Genomic DNA, 16,366 nt, shown 5'->3' with positions numbered 1-16,366 from the left:
GGGATAGAGAGAGGGATCTTGCTTCCAGAGACAGAGAGAGGGACCTTGCTGCCAGGGATAGAGAGAGGGACCTTGCTGCCAGAGAGAGAGAGAGGGACCTGCTTCCAGAGACAGAGAGAGGGACCTTGCTTCCAGGGATAGAGAGAGGGACCTTGCTTCCAGAGACAGAGAGAGGGACCTTGCTGCCAGGGATAGAGAGAGGGACCTGCTTCCAGGGATAGAGAGAGGGACCTTGCTGCCAGAGAGAGAGAGAGGGACCTTGCTTCCAGGGATAGAGAGAGGGACCTTGCTGCCAGAGACAGAGAGAGGGACCTTGCTTCCAGAGACAGAGAGAGGGACCTTGCTTCCAGAGACAGAGAGAGGGACCTTGCTGCCAGAGACAGAGAGAGGGACCTGCTTCCAGGGATAGAGAGAGGGACCTTGCTGCCAGAGACAGAGAGAGGGACCTGCTTCCAGAGACAGAGAGAGGCACCTTGCTGCCAGGGATAGAGAGAGGGACCTTGCTGCCAGAGATAGAGAGAGGGACCTTGCTGCCAAACTAGAGCAGCCTGCCCCTAAAAGATGCACCCCATGGACAAGTGACCCAGGCCACAAGGGTTTTGGGAAAACTGTTTGCCGGTGAAAGGGAGCCCATGGCATAACAGAAAAAAGACTCCCTGAATGAACAGAAGAAAACCTTGGGTGATGAGCTGACCAAAACTACCACGTCCTGTCTTCCTGCACTATTGGTGGGAAGGAGGGAGGGGCTCAGGGAAAAAAAAGGGCTTATTTTACTTCTCATTATCCTCCTCTGACTCTGTTAATAATAAATTTGAACCTATTTTGCCCTTTGAATGTTTTTTTCTCCCAGTTCTTATTTCAACTCATGACCTTTTGTTAATTTTTTTTCCTTTTTCTCTGATGAACTACAGCAAAAGAGAGTGAGCAATCGACTTCTGTGAGTGCCTGGCATTTGGCCAATACCAAACCATGACAACAAGTAATGACAGACAGCAGATTTAGCACCTGTGTGCCATGCAATATGCCTCCAAAACAAGGCAAGGATATTATTTCAAACTGCCTATCACAAATTAAAGAATATCCTCCTAAATAACTGTGGAAGACATTTCAATTATTTTTGGCAGTATATGACAAAAAAGACACAGAAAAACTAGAGGAAGTCTTGAGGAAAAAGAAAATTAAGTAAACTGGAAAATAAAAATCAGCTTTTTTCTTGAGACGATTAAAGGAGGTTATAAAAATAAAACAGAAAAAACCACCACAAGCTACTTCTTTGGGTGATGACTAAGAATATATACCAGGCATGACATCTTTATGTTATTAACTTCCAAGTGGGAATGGATTAGTTAGCATGGTATTCAATGTATAACTCCAAAAAGCAGCACTAGATTATGTCAAAGAAAATGCAGGCTATATATAGAGAAAAACTCACTGACAGGAAAATATGTTACTTCCTGGGAGAAACAATAGGAACTAAATATCAAGAAATTTTAAGATTGTTCAACTCTAGTGCCTTAAAAATTACATAATATAAGAGATTTACCTGAGGGTAAGTACATACTAAAATCATACTAATTTTGACTAAAGGGCAAGCAGGCTCCAACAGAAGGTGTCTTATTTCCAACTGGTTGGTTTGTTAAGGTACCTGGTAAATCAGCACTCTCAGGATTTAGGACCACTTTACAGTCATTAATGTTTTCCTAACACTCACATTTATTATATGGCCTTGGGATCAGAAGGAAATAACCCTCTCTCCTAATGTTCCAGCCAGTTAATAAAGATGGACTGATGTCCCTATGCACTATTGTGGTTTCCTATAGGGAAAAGATATATTGCTCAAGATTAGCCCCTAAAGAGAAGTTTAGAATTATTGTCGTTTTTTATTTTATTTTATTTTTATTTTAAAGCAATTGTTCTCTCTGTTATTTGAAACAAATTTTATATATTTTTATCTAGCAAGAAAAATGAGTCTCAGCTATCTATTAAAATAATTTAATTAGCAGGCAATTCACTTAAGAAAAGAAAAATATCATCCAGGTCTCAGAAAAAACATCCTGCTAATGCCTTCATATATTAAAAACACCTATCAACATTATTTTTGATATTACATCAACATTGCAGATACTTGATGAGATATAGCTTAACTGTTTTTGATAGGTAGCATCCATAGATAGATATTCACTATTGATGTAGGTTTTCAGTATTAAGTGATTAATCTTTACCAGTAGGGTTCAGTCAAGAAAAACCAGAAAATTCACTGAGTGCAATGACTAGTTCTCATTCCTATCCTGAGTTTTTTCTGTTACCAAGGAAATCACATTGGCATGCCATGCTGTGCTTCAAGTCTCAGTGCCTTTGCACTCACCTTTCAGATAGGAGCCACTGAAGTTATTTAAATGCCAAGCCTCACAACAGATTTTCATTTTGACAATTGAATTTCCGATTAAGTTTCTCTAACCTCTCCTGAATCTTAATAACCCTGCATTTCATCTGACAAGCATCCCATAAAGCTTGTTGTAAATGTATACTAGTTTGGGCTCACATATCTGGATGCCCACAAGAATGTGCTTTGTTACTAAATGCTATTTAAAAAAACCCCAAACACTGTGTATGTGTATATACTATATACACACAAACTCATTTTTGAACAATACTGTGATGAATAGAGGTTAGAAAAGGTCTGGTGAGATAATATAGAAATGGACTGGTTGTCATGGTGAATAAAGTGGTAAAGAGTAAGCCAAACATGTTTCATTTTATTTAAACTACTATTCAGCTACCCATGAAAGCATTTTTCTGTTTGGAAGAAAAATACCAGCAGCCTATAAAAATGGATTTCATTGACATAAGTACATGCAGTATAATGTAAATAACTTTTAACTTAAGACACAGTATTTATAATTTTAATATTAGAACAATTTCATGTATAATTCCACCAGAAAACCTGATAGATCAGTAGGTTAGCCAAGGCTAAATCCAGCATGCCAGTGTCCCCAATATCCTAGGTAACAGATATTAAGCCTGTAGCCACTGCATCTTGCCTTCCAAGTCCTCAGTAGAAAGCATCAAGTGATAATTTGATAAACAGACCTTTTGAACTAAAGCTATTTAGAAGCAAGTACTGGACACTTTTTCAATGACCTGATCTATACATCAATTTATAGGTGACAATTTGGTAGGGCTGCTACTAGACAAGGTAAAGGAAGCATCACCTGACTGCCTTCCACATGCCCATGGGACAGCTCAAGTGTTTTTGCAGTCATGAGCCCTGTGCTACAATGGTTCTTGCCATTAGTCTTCTCTCTGCCTTTTAGCTGAGAATATCCAACAATAGAAATATTTCTCCCAGTCAGTTATAAATGCCAAATCATTTATTGATGTTAGAATATCCTGTGTTTTTCACAGTTTAGCAGTTCAACTTCATGCCTTTCAATAGTTCTATAGCAAAAATTTGGTTTTTTCATTTTCTTCCAGCTGCCACTGTCAAAACATGAGTGTATCAGAGGCAGTGAAGTGCCAAGCACATTTGGGAAAACACAGAATGTTGCCAAAGATTTACTTAAGGAGTGTATGCTGTATGAAGTCATCAGTTCCCACTGAGAGCCATAATCCTGTCACTGCTGTTTCATACAGTAGCCAGGGCTTTGCAAGAATCTTAATTCACTTGAGTTCACATTTGGGTAGTAACTACAGAGAATGCTCCAGGTCTTAGTGAAGAGCAATGCCTTGCAAGTAATTGAATAAACATTATTTTTATTTAGGCTGGGTTTCATGCAAATTTGTGCAGCATAATGGAAACAATTACAAATGAGTGACTTAAATGAAAAATCTCTATAAGGAAAGAGAACAATGCTCTGAATCATATATGAGATGCATAACAACATTCAGGTGATCAGCCTGAAAGGAAAAAATAATAACAAGCATTTCAGAAAATCATTTTTCATGCAGAAGGGGTCATTAAAGTAATTTTTGTATGAATAAGAAGTTTCTCCTGCCAAGTTTTGGAGATTCAACCCTGTGATATTAGATTGGAGCATCTATTTTCAAGTACTTAAGTGTATATTTAAAACCCTTATCTCTTCCCTCCCACCTCATTGTAATTAAAAAAAAAAAAAAAACAACACCCATGAAACTGCCTGGGAAACATTTTCTAATTATATGGTACATACTGAGTAAAAACAGAGCATGATAGACTTAAATACTACATTAATTTTTCTCAGACTAATTTTATTTTTTAATTGCCAGAACTTTCAAGCAGGCTAAGTACAAAAAGGTTCTAAGCTATGATTGTGGATTTTTCTCTTCTCTCTGGTCCCTCTGTCTAGCTCTGGACCAGGGGAGAGTGAAGAACCCACGTGGACAAAGGCAAAAGACAAAGAGGTCCCTTTTCCCAGGAGAGAGTCCAGCGGTTTATTCCTGAATTCTTCTCCCCACTGATTGTAGTGGGAGCCTAGATTAAATGCTTCATCTGTGCATGTCTAGAAAAGACATCTGTAAAATGCAAATTTCTATTAAAAATTATTTGGGAACAGAATACTTACTAGTTTAGTTGATGAAGGCCAATTGGAAATGAAAAAAGCACTGAAGCTAAATTAGTTACAAATACAACCTTGGAGGTTATGGAATTTCAGCTTGTTCAGAATTCATTTTGTCTACTCCTTAAACTTGAAAATAATGAGTCCCTGAAATAAAGAATTTGCTAGAAAGTAAAAGTTCCCTTATAGCAAGAACCTGACAGCTGGTTTTCAGATATCATGTAATATTTCTTCAGATAAGTCCATAAGAAATGTAAAAAAAAATCACTGTAAGACAGTTCCCAAAACAGAAGTACATTGAGAAAGTATTTTTCTGAGCCTACTTGATCAAATCTAGCTGAAAGGAAATGTATTATTGCCTTAATCTACAAGAAAAAGTGCCTGCATATGTGTCTGCTTTCCTGCAAAATTTTGAAAGACAGGAATAACTACAGACATATCCTGAACAAGCAGAGGTATCTCTTTCAGAAGGGTTGCTACAGATGGATGGAGGATCTAATGATTTAACAAAATTATCCTAAAAGTTTTGCATTGCCAGTTTGGAGAAAAGTGCTCTAAAATGGAGTAAAATTGTACATCCTGAAGTCACTAGAGTTGCACAGTGGGGACTGGAGTGCTACCAGAACTACAGAAAAGGAGATAAATGTCACCATCATGCTTCCACATTCAGTGAAGCAGGGACAGAAGCACTACCCCTTCTAAAATCTTACTCAGTACTGACTTCGTTTTGCCTCCAGATACTGAAGGTGTTACAGGACTCAGTCCAAGGACTTTCTCTCTATGGAATACTCAGCTGCATCACACTTAGCAATGTAAGTGAAGGTCTGGACACTAAACCCCCAAATGAACAAGTCTGGTCACCTTGCTGCCCTCAGCTATGACACAGAGATTACCTTCCTTACTTGTAACAAGTCCTGTGTATAAACACTTCACGAATTAGAAATGCTGGACTGAACCTATGTCCACAGAAGTTTGTGTTCCACCCACAAAGATATTTCATATTGGGTTCCTGTTGTAGTGTGTTTCTTGTTACTGGCATGCTCTGTTGTTGCCCAAATTAATGGTTTGGTCCAAATTATGCCCTCCCACCCAGTTTGTCAATCTACCCTGAATTCCCTGTCAACCCTACCTTGTGCCAACCCCCTGCTTGGAATTCCCCTTCGGAAATCCCCTAAAATTCCACCTCCCATTAGTCCATGTGACCCAATTCCCCCCATACCTCCCTCATTGGACAATGCTTTAGAGAACCTTATCTTTTACCCCTCCCCAGAATTTCTCTGATTTGCTGATGATGTCCACCCTCCTGTTGAGCCTCCTCCATATTTCAGCTGTTGCTCACTCGCATTTTCTGTCTTGTGCCCCTAAATTCCCCAGAGTAATAAAATCCTGTTTTAACCTCTCCCTCCTCCTTGCCTCCTCAGAGCACAGACTGAAGGCCAAAAATGCTGTAGAATAATTGCTGTAGCCACACCTCAGGTCACCCTGCTCCGGGGTGTGACCCACTCTCAGCCCAGGCCGTGGTGGCAGAGCCAGTGCAGCTCCCACCGTGTTTCTGTATCCCAGCTGCCAGCAGAGAAAAAGCCTGAAAACTTCTGTACTAAAGCTTCTGCACTTCTTTGAAATGGAACCTTCTCTACTCTCTGGAAGCTACCCCATCTTACCTACCTAACACTTTAGATCCCATAGGAGAACTGCTGGAAATACATGCTCTAGGACAGTTTAGGACATGTATAGTACACAGGAATTGTTGGGAAGACAAAGAAAGGATTTTTGTGTTTAAAATGTGTTTCAATTTTTGTCCATCTCACTCTTTATTTCCCATCTCTTTCATTGAAATAGCTTTATTTCTTCTGTAAGCTAAAGTATTACATGGAGGAAAATATAACTGATAGAAATGGGCTCTTTATGGAATAAATTGTGACTTTGTTGGCAAAATCTGCACATATCTTTTTATATCACACTGACAATGGCCACATTTCAATGACATTTTTCCAGCCTGCCTGGTCTTATCCATACCAACAACTGGTTTAAAGTTTCAGGTGTTGTAGCATGTCAGCAGCTGAACTTTACTGTCCTGAAGTTGTGGGGTTTTTTGTAGTTTTTTTTTATTTTTTTAAATCTCTAATATAGAGAGAACTATTAGGAGCAGAAGAATAAAAGAATAGTAAGGACTATTCAAAGAAATAAATATGGTGAAGGAGCACTTTACTAATAACATCTACTGATTTTGTGAATTCAGAGAATAAATATGTTCATTACAGTGGGAAGGTAAATGGAAACAAAATTATCCTTATTAGTCACTCAGAAACAATTAAAAATATTGAAAATATTCCTGCATAAGTAATTTTGGGCCACAGAGTGCCAACGCTTTGCTCATAATGACTTATTTTTACAGCTATATGCAATAATAAATGACAGGGACCCTGGACACTGAAAAGCCTAGAGAGATAACATCCAGCAGAGCTATGGTGAGAAGTAAAGGAGAAAAAAGAGATTATGGGAATGACTGGGATTGACCATGCAACTAGAGACTATACAACAGCCTGTGATTGGCTGGAAGCTTTCTAGAACATTCCCTCATAGTCTATTTAAGTGTGTGCTCAACCCCATTTTGGGGTCTTCTAAAGGAGCTACATAGACCTGTGAACGTTGGACTTCTGGGGAGCAAGGATTTTATTTCTTAGAGGTAGCTGTGAGCAGGCACTTTGGTTTATGTTTTATTTGTGCCCTTGTTCATCCCCTTTTATTTCTCCTTATATTAAAGCTTTCAGTTTCTAGTCCTTTAGTCATCCCTTTATTACTTATTTATCCACTTTTCTGACACCATCCTGGGGTCGGGGTAGGCTGGGCCCTGACATTAAATGTCAAAAGGAACACCATTCTGCTGTTCCCAAGTGTTCTGTTCCAGACTACCTCAGGTTTGACTGATGGAAATTTGCCACTTCTGTTAATGACAGTGGAAGCAGAAAACAGCAGATTTGAAAAAGGGACCAGTGGAACAGCATTCACAATACTGATTTCAGGGAAATAACTGAGCTGACTGAAGCAACAGGACAGTTCAGGTAACAGATATTAGTAGTCAGCCATTTTTCCAACTCCAGTGACTATAGAAATAATCAAGACTTGCTGAGCCTCTAAGGTTAGCATTAAAGTGGGATACAGAAACTGGGCAATGAAAATTCTGGGTTCCCTGGTAAACCATACAAAAAATCAGTGGGGGAGAGAGACAGACAAAGAGAGAGACAGAGGCACAGAAACAGAAAGAGAAGAAGGGGGGAATAATCCCCCTTCCTTACTCTGGATGAACTAGTAACTCTGGAATAACTACAAAATTGTCTGGATTTTTGAATTAACAGGTAGTATTCCTACACATGTCCTAACTCTGAAACTTGGCAAGTGCTACAGGATGTATTGGCTAGTGAATAAAGTAGCAATCCATCCTGCTGCAGTATTGCTCATGCTACCAGCTTTTTTTATTTTTTATTTTTTTTTTGCCTATAAATCTTAGATTCCAGCAGCAATTTTTATGCTAGCTGGATTTTACCCCAAATTTGTTGGAGAAAAGAGAGTGTCTAACTGTGCAATATTGTGCTGCAGTAGATAAAACTTGGATGACTGTAACTGGCAAGCAGAGAAGTAGGATGGGTTTTGTATCTCTGGTTAGTTCAGAAGCAGTTACAAGGCATCCCTTAGAGCAGGCTTGCAGTCTCAGCCTGTAGGAATGGCTGCTGGGAACAAGACAGATCTCTGGGATGTCAAGGAATCTGGATCATTTAAAAATTTCTCTTTCATCCAACCTAATTTATTCCAGTCTCATACTCTGCAGACTTATGTGACTAGAATCATATCTTGAATTAGTTTATAACTTAAAAAGCATTTCATTTACCTTTGTAATATGTAGAAATTTCTCATATTAATTTATTTTATTTAAGTTATAATCCAGTGAAGCTGGAATTTCTTATATTTCTAGAATATTTCAAAATGGGGTTTGGCATTCTGCTGTATTTTTGGGGCCTGAATCTGACCCGACACTGTCCCACTGACTTTCACTGATTTCCTTTCACTGCTATGGCATTGTTTATACTTGTCACACAGTGTAATTGTCAGCTGATACTTCTCATATAATACTCTACATCTAGCAAGAAATCAAATTTTTTCTTTCAGTCCTCTTGTGCATTTCAAACAGTATTCTCATGGAAACATAATGGTCAGTTTTAGAGGCTCTGGCAATAGGATTTCTACAACATAATTTCAGGTTTTATCTCCATATCATTAACCCTTGTACAAGTCCTCAGGCTTATCCTCTTCATGGGCTGTTTAAAATTCAGCAACCGTCATCTGTCTTCAGCCTCCTAATAGCTGCATTTCTCCCTCCTGTTCTTCACTAACTTTAGCACTCTCTTAGTGGCATTTTCTATCCCTTTCTGATACTCTATTTGCCCTTCTTTGGAATCTTTTCTCCATTAGATATCAAAACTGTCAGTGTCTTCTTAATTCCTAACTACTTTAAAACCCTATCTCAAACATCTTCTAACCTGACCAAATAACATTACTAATTTTCTCTCAGCTTGTCTGTAAAGCTGAGTCAAGTGGCAGCTTCAGGTTGTCAGAGAGTTTGCTTATGCTGTCATCCAACTGTGTGACTGCGGCAGCGAGTTCACAGACAGAGAGAAGGAAAATTTGAGAGAGTGTGGAAATTTTTTGAAGGGCTCTGGTTTATCTAGTCCACTGTGCCATGACTATTTGTTTTGGATGGTGTTCTGCTCTCTTGTCTATAGTTACTAGTTTCCAGAGAAGACTTGGCTGTGTCTATATATATCCCATGTCCTTCCTGTGGCCCAGCAGAAGATAATTATTTTTAAATTTTATTTTGTTCAATTGCCTAAAGTTGTGAAGGTTTTACATTTTAGCCTGTAGAAGCATTTGTTTAGGCTCTTTGAGTGGGTGTTTAGCACCCCAGCTTTGAGGCAGGAGGGTATGTGAGCAGCTGCAACAGGATCTGAGGAAAAACATACCAGTGGGAGCAGAAGTACTGCACTCTGAGTCCAGCACTGCTGGAAGAACCCTGGAGCCTCTGTGGGCAGCAGTGCACAGACTCCCAGACAGATTGAGCTGTCCTGGAGGGAGCCCTGGGGGCAAATTAGGCTCTGTAATAGTAGGTGAGTAGATCTTAGGAGCAAAACAAAGAGCTAGACTGACAGTGTAGGTGTTGCCTGAAGAATCCTACTCCAATTTCACATCTTCATAACCTCACCACTAATGGGATTAACTGGAACGCATATTGAACTCTTTAGTAGATAAGCCAAGAACCTAAACAAGCATGACAAAGGGACTACAACCAAGCTTTACAGTGAGTCAGGACAGAATACATTTCATATAATGCCTGAAGTGTTACTGGTTACTTTTTTCAGTCCATTAATTTTCAGTTCCAGAAAAAAATATTCACTTAATGTACAAAAACCCCCCAAACAACTATATAAAGTATCCGAGTTCCTGTACAAAACTTTTGACTCAAGACCAAAACATATTTCATATTCACATTGTGTTAAGGTGGGTTTGCTATCACTGCAGCTTATAATGTAATGGAGTGAAATAATTGCTTTGTGTAGCCAGTAGCCTGGAATTTCAAGCAAATGTGGCTTATTATTTATGAAGTTCTGCCATATGTGGATAGAAGCTAATTGGAAGAATAAAATGCCTGTATCTCTTGTCTAATGCAGTGCAATTCCTTTTCTAGGTAAGAATATTATTTACGAGAATGGAAGAAACAAAACTGATATTTCATGTTTTTGTCAAGACCAATGTTTTAAAATAGGAGTTCTTTTTATATTTTTTTTTTTCTTTCCAATTAATCCCTTACCTTAATCACATATAGGACAAATGAAAGTATTGTTAGAGTTCAAAAAGAACTGTCTTTGTGTATTTGATAGGAGTAACTTGTTGCACATAGAGAATCTAAAAACCCAGTCATCCATGGTGTTAGTACTCATGGCTCAGTACTCCATTATAAATTAGATATGTAATTACAAAGTGTCTTTAAAATACCATTAAATTTAAAGCATTATCTTGCTTAGAAAAGCTCAGCTAAGTTCAACTGTCAGACTTCTGCTGCAGAATGACCACTTCAAGGAATTGTTTAAATTATCTATTACTGAAAGAGCATCTCACCTTTAAAAGACAGAAAACAGATCTTCAAATTATGTGTTTGTCCTAGGTTACAATATAATGATATGCCCAGAAGTACATATTCTATCACCATCTGCTGAAACCAAGAGGGGCAGTGATTCTTATCTCTGTGGGAGATATCCTCTGCTAATGGGCCAGCTGTTAAAACCATATGGGGCAATGTTCTTTATCTTTCCCACAACCCACCCTTCAGGAACATATATTCTGTTAATGGACCATTTAGTCCCAGTGCATGACTGATAAAATTCCATCATCCCACTGGGAGATGCTTCACCCAGAGGGAGGAGCTAAGCCTTTCCCACCCAGATAAAAACTGAGATTTGGAACACCAAAGCAACCCTTACCCACTGGTTTCCAGAGGAGAAGAGCTACCTGACCTTTCTACAGGATCACAGCCACAAAGAAGACCACTTCATCTGCACTGCTACCACCATCCTGACTAGTGGTGTGTCAGGTTGTATTCTGACTCTGTCAGTGGTTTTTCTTTTGTACTATTGCATGTATTTTATTTTTCTCTTTTTTTCCTATTAAATTGTATTTCTGACTTGGAGTCTTTCACTGGTTTTGCTTTCAAAACCATCACTGTGTTGCAGTCTGCATAAGATGGAATGAAATACTTATAAATATGGTGATCGCTTTTATTATGTCGTGATGTTTGTTCCCATAGGTTTTGAAATATTAATCATTTATATTAATTGACAGCAATGTGATTTAAACACTAGATACAACTTGAATTTTCACAGTACAAAAGCATTATTTGAAGTTTTTAATAAAGGAAATATTATTTGCTATAAGCACTCTACAAGAAACAACAAGCCTGCATTAACTTCAAATCTTTTTATATTAATATCACTCCTATTTATTGCACACCACACTAATAGACACTAAATTCTCACAAGGGAAACACTTATTTGCAAAATAATAGCTTACCACATAAGTAATGTAAACTACCCTTTTATTGTGGTTTTACCTCTAGCATTCATTAGATTTGACATATGACAAAGTTTTAAGTCGATTTTATAATTTTGTTTGCCCATAGTTTTTAAAATGACAGAAAATAATTTCCTAACAAATTCAAATGTAGTACGTGGGCAAAATCCTCATATACATCAACAGATACTCACAGTAAAATACATCCTAAATATAGCTCAACAATAGAAATGGTCCAGATAAACACAAAACCCATGAGGGGGTGAATATTCTAATGTGCTGTGCTTTTAATCACATTACTCAACCAGACTGTGACTAAGACAAATCTGCCCTGTCCTCTTCTAAGAAATGACAAATGGAGTGGTCCTTTTTTAATCAACTTATGGAACTGCCAACATCAATAGAGCTCCTGCTTTTATTTCTGGGCACACAGGAGCAAAAGTTGCACACTTTTTTTTCCTGAATTGCTGTAAAATTGACTTAAAACTCAACATTAATATGAGCCTGCCTTGATCGGCAGAAATGGTTGTTTTAAAATGACACTCACACTGAACATCCTTGGCCTCCTACAGCCTGAAAGCAGAATTTTGAAGTTGTGTGTTGAGTACCAGACTTGGGATCTTTGTTTTGGTCTCATTACAGAGACAGGGAACTCCCTCCCTCCTCCATCCATACAGATGTGCCAGACCTGAGCACATATTCAGGTCTTGATTTACAGCACACCACCCTGAGGTTGCTGTTGACTTTGATACCAGAAGGAAGTCTCAGAACTTCAGTTTAGAGATTTTGGGGATTTGATGACCTCAGCATACAGTCTAGTATCATAATATATCTCTAAACTAACAGGACAGGATGTTCTGGCCACAGCTGTAACCTTTTATTGACTCAGAACAACAAACTGAGCATTCACTTTTACATCACCTGTTAGTGTGCCCTACTAGAAGAGATCAGGTTTTTTACTCTGTACAAGCCTGGCAATATTAGTTCAGAGCCTGCAAATGACTAACGTGGTTATGCAACAAAACATTTGGTTACCTTTTATATTGAAAAGAATGTTGTCAACAGCTTAATTATGGTTCCAATTCTTATGAACTTATTCTCTCACATCTAAGTTGACTGAGTACACACTCTGTAATTGCTATATTGAGTTTAATATTCTCTAATTTTATTCTCTTTCTTCCATGAAGACAAGCATTTGCAACATCTCTTCTCCACCTGAAACTTTCCTCTTTACGATCTTGGATAATTGTCCTTTTGAAAATATGAATTTCTATTGTAGGACAAAAAAAAAAAGTAATATAACTCATAAAAAGAAAAGTTTATAGCATTTTGGTGCAATAAATTTTCCCACAATGATGATCTCTTCTACTGGATTTTCTTTAGCATGTACTACCATTGTTATAATTTGTAAACTGATGCTTATTCAGATATGTTTTTAGTCTCAGAAATGTTACCATAGCTGAAACAAATCAGTGGGGAACTACAGATGCAGTGTAATACCTTTTCAAAAGATTTTATAAATATCACATATCAGGAAAAACTGTCATAAAACTATACATTTGTTTGTGCACTTTTGCACAAATTTTAAGCAACAGAACATGAAAATTTGCTTGTTTGTGCTAACTATGAACATTTGCCTTTCAATATATGAGGTTCTTTGCATCAATTCCAGCCAAAGTAACTTGCCTCACTCACCAGGTATGTTTGTACCTTAGTTACTGTTTCCTGCTGGAATTGGAAAGGCCTGTCCAGAAATCAGTGTGCATGTAAATCACAGACTTACCACCTGACCTTGGACTGAATATGTAGGTTGAGAATCTGCCCTTCAGAATTCTGTCAAAGTCCTCACACCTATTACTGTCTTCTGCTGGGAGTTTTAAAAGCATATAATTAAATAATTTTTGAGTTTAACCTCCTTATGCATTTGAAAATAACATAATTACTGTATCTAACAGGATGTTGTGAGGAGAGATAAGAAAGTTAATATGTCTGAATATCTGGATTGAGGAACATAAAAGAATCTAAGACAACTGAAGACTATCCAAATTTAAATCTTGGATCTTCTAAGACCAAATACAAGGTATGTGGAGAAACTAAAAATATGGTGCAAATTGCACATCTCTAATCATACCAGGATTTCCAGGTGTGAGAGAAAGAACAGGTGGTTTAGTACCAAACTCTCATTAACCCTTATCTCAGAAAGGCTTGTCCTCTCATGCAATGTCACAATAGAAGAGAACTGGAGGAATAATGAAAGCTGGAGGACTTAGAGCACAGCAGGATGGGTCAGTGCTGTTGTGTCCAGGGACAGACACCCTAAGCCCAGGCTCCAGGCCAGGGGCTGGGGGATGCATGAGGGACAACCTGGGATGCAGCAGCCTGGAATTTCGGGGGATACAGACCTTCAGGAGCAGGCAGTCTGTTCCTTTCTATAACCTGCAAGAGAAGATCCTTCCCCCACATTCACATCAAGGCTTTTTCCCCTTCTCTATCTAGCAGCAGGGATCAGGAAAAATAGCTGGATGTTTGATCAAAATCTTAATTACAATATAAAAGCAAACTGATTTGCAGTTTTCATCTCCTTCTCTGCACTTACTTCTTTGCAATCTGTAATTGCTTAAGTGGCATTTCATAAGAGGATTCTGCCTGTGACATTCAGACATACTGGCATTTGAAAGAGAACTAAAGATACACAAAGACAACTCACAGAATCTCTCTGAAACTGCACAATTTGGTCATTTTATTACTATTTACCATTCAGTAGAAGCAGTGGAATAAAAATAACCCTAATCTAAAGGAAAAAAATTGTTTATGAAAATCTGATTGTCTCCTCTTGAACTCTACTTCCTACCAAGCACTTAGCTTATCCTGACAATTCTATCAATCATGGGTATTTTAATTCTGGGTACCATATACCAGAGCTGCTATGACAGAACAGGGAGGATAAAACGAGACACACAGTCCAATAGACCACACTGTTTTTCAGTAACCTAAAAGGTTGTGCCATTATATCACATGTTTTTAAAATAAAAGTAAATAAATAGACAGTCTCAACAGGAATATGGTGACTGAGTGAAACAGCAAAACATGCTTGGACCCAAGACCCTTTACTTTGTTGTGTTCCTTATGAGATAATTTTCCAAGCTATGGACATAGAGTATAATGAATTAATGCTTCAATGTCCTGGAAATACTGTGGCTTTCATTTTTAATGATTTGAAAATGATTCCACAAATTGCACAATCTAATGATGTGGTGAAAGTGAAAGTAACTGTAAAAAAGCTCCTCATTAATATTAGAAAGGTAAAAAACAACAAACAGAAGCTAAGGCAGTTTTCCAAAACACATCTCATTTGAATTCAGAATTAAAGATAGACAGCACTCCAGTTGCATTTCTGATATAACCTCATTTTCTAAAACAATAAGAAAGTTAATTTAATCATATGGGGCAAAAAAAAGGTTAGACAATTTCAGGCAGTGGGACTCATTCAAAAAAACCACCCAAAAAGCCCTTCCACTGCACAGTAAAGATATGTGCAGTAGCTTTTAAATTCTGTTTGAGTATGCCATTCTCAGCTATGCTGTGTTTCAGAAAACAGTGCTATAATTTTAAAAATTGATAAAATCTATCCTCATTCCTCACTATGTATCATCAGTTTGTATTAAAAAATATAGGGAAAAGTAAAGGCAAAAATAAAGCAAAGAGTTTAAAGCTTAGAGAGAAATAGAGGGATGGGACAGGGAGGAAAGTCTTGAAACAGCTCAAAAAATCTTTGATCTTTATTGTGAATTGATCCTGTGATTTTTTTAATTGCATAAGAACATCAAAGTATCCTTTTGTATTTATTTCAATATGTTTGAATCAGACCCTTAAAGCCCTGTCAGATAATTAATGCTTTGCAATGGAGTTAGAAAAACTTTTGAGCAATATTATTATTTTGACTTTGATTCCTTTTTATTGGCTAAAACAATAGAAGATCACTGTCTATATTGTTAAATCTTGTAAATTCAAATAGAAAGACATATATTTATGGTAGGGTTTTCTTTTCAAAGCAACCTTTGTTTCAAGCCAAATTTCTGTGATTGATACTCAGCACATTCTGAATAAAATTAGATCCTCCCACACTGAAAAGATTCCAAGTCAGGCAGGCAAATTTGATTACCTATCATTTTTAGCATCTTACTTCTCAATATTGAAAAGTATGTACACAGTCTGCTAGATAAGTTGTCTCTGAAAATCAGGTGAAACTTAGGCTGAGAAAGTGTGGGGGTTTTTTTTAATATGGAAATAATTAGTAAGAGGTACTTGCAAACATGAAGATTTTTATTAATTGTACTTTACTAAACACAATTTAATTTTAACTGAGTAAGAGGCTTTCCATATGCTTTTGGTGAAAACACAAAGCTAAGCAGCTCAGTTGAAACATTTACATTTTATAATGATAAAATAAAACAAAATGTACTTTCCCAACTCCCCATAGGTTGTCATATTGTTGTGTGCTCAGCTAAGTTTATTACAGCTCTTTAGAAAATACTGAATCCACAATTACATTCCTTGGCTCTTTTGTGAAATGCTGTAAGAGTCAAATTTTAATACCTGTTAAAACTAATGTTTATATACCTTCATCCTTTGTGCCCAAACTCAGTAGTAGTTCTGTCCACCAGTGTGCATTAATACCATAACATCTTTCATTGCTGCAGAGGAAGGATTCTGCA

This window comes from Oenanthe melanoleuca, chromosome 13 (genome assembly GCF_029582105.1).
Source record: "Oenanthe melanoleuca isolate GR-GAL-2019-014 chromosome 13, OMel1.0, whole genome shotgun sequence".
In the NCBI taxonomy this organism is placed as follows: Eukaryota; Metazoa; Chordata; class Aves; order Passeriformes; family Muscicapidae; genus Oenanthe; species Oenanthe melanoleuca.
The sequence above is the reverse complement of the archived record's forward strand: the minus strand, read 5'-3'. Positions refer to the sequence as shown.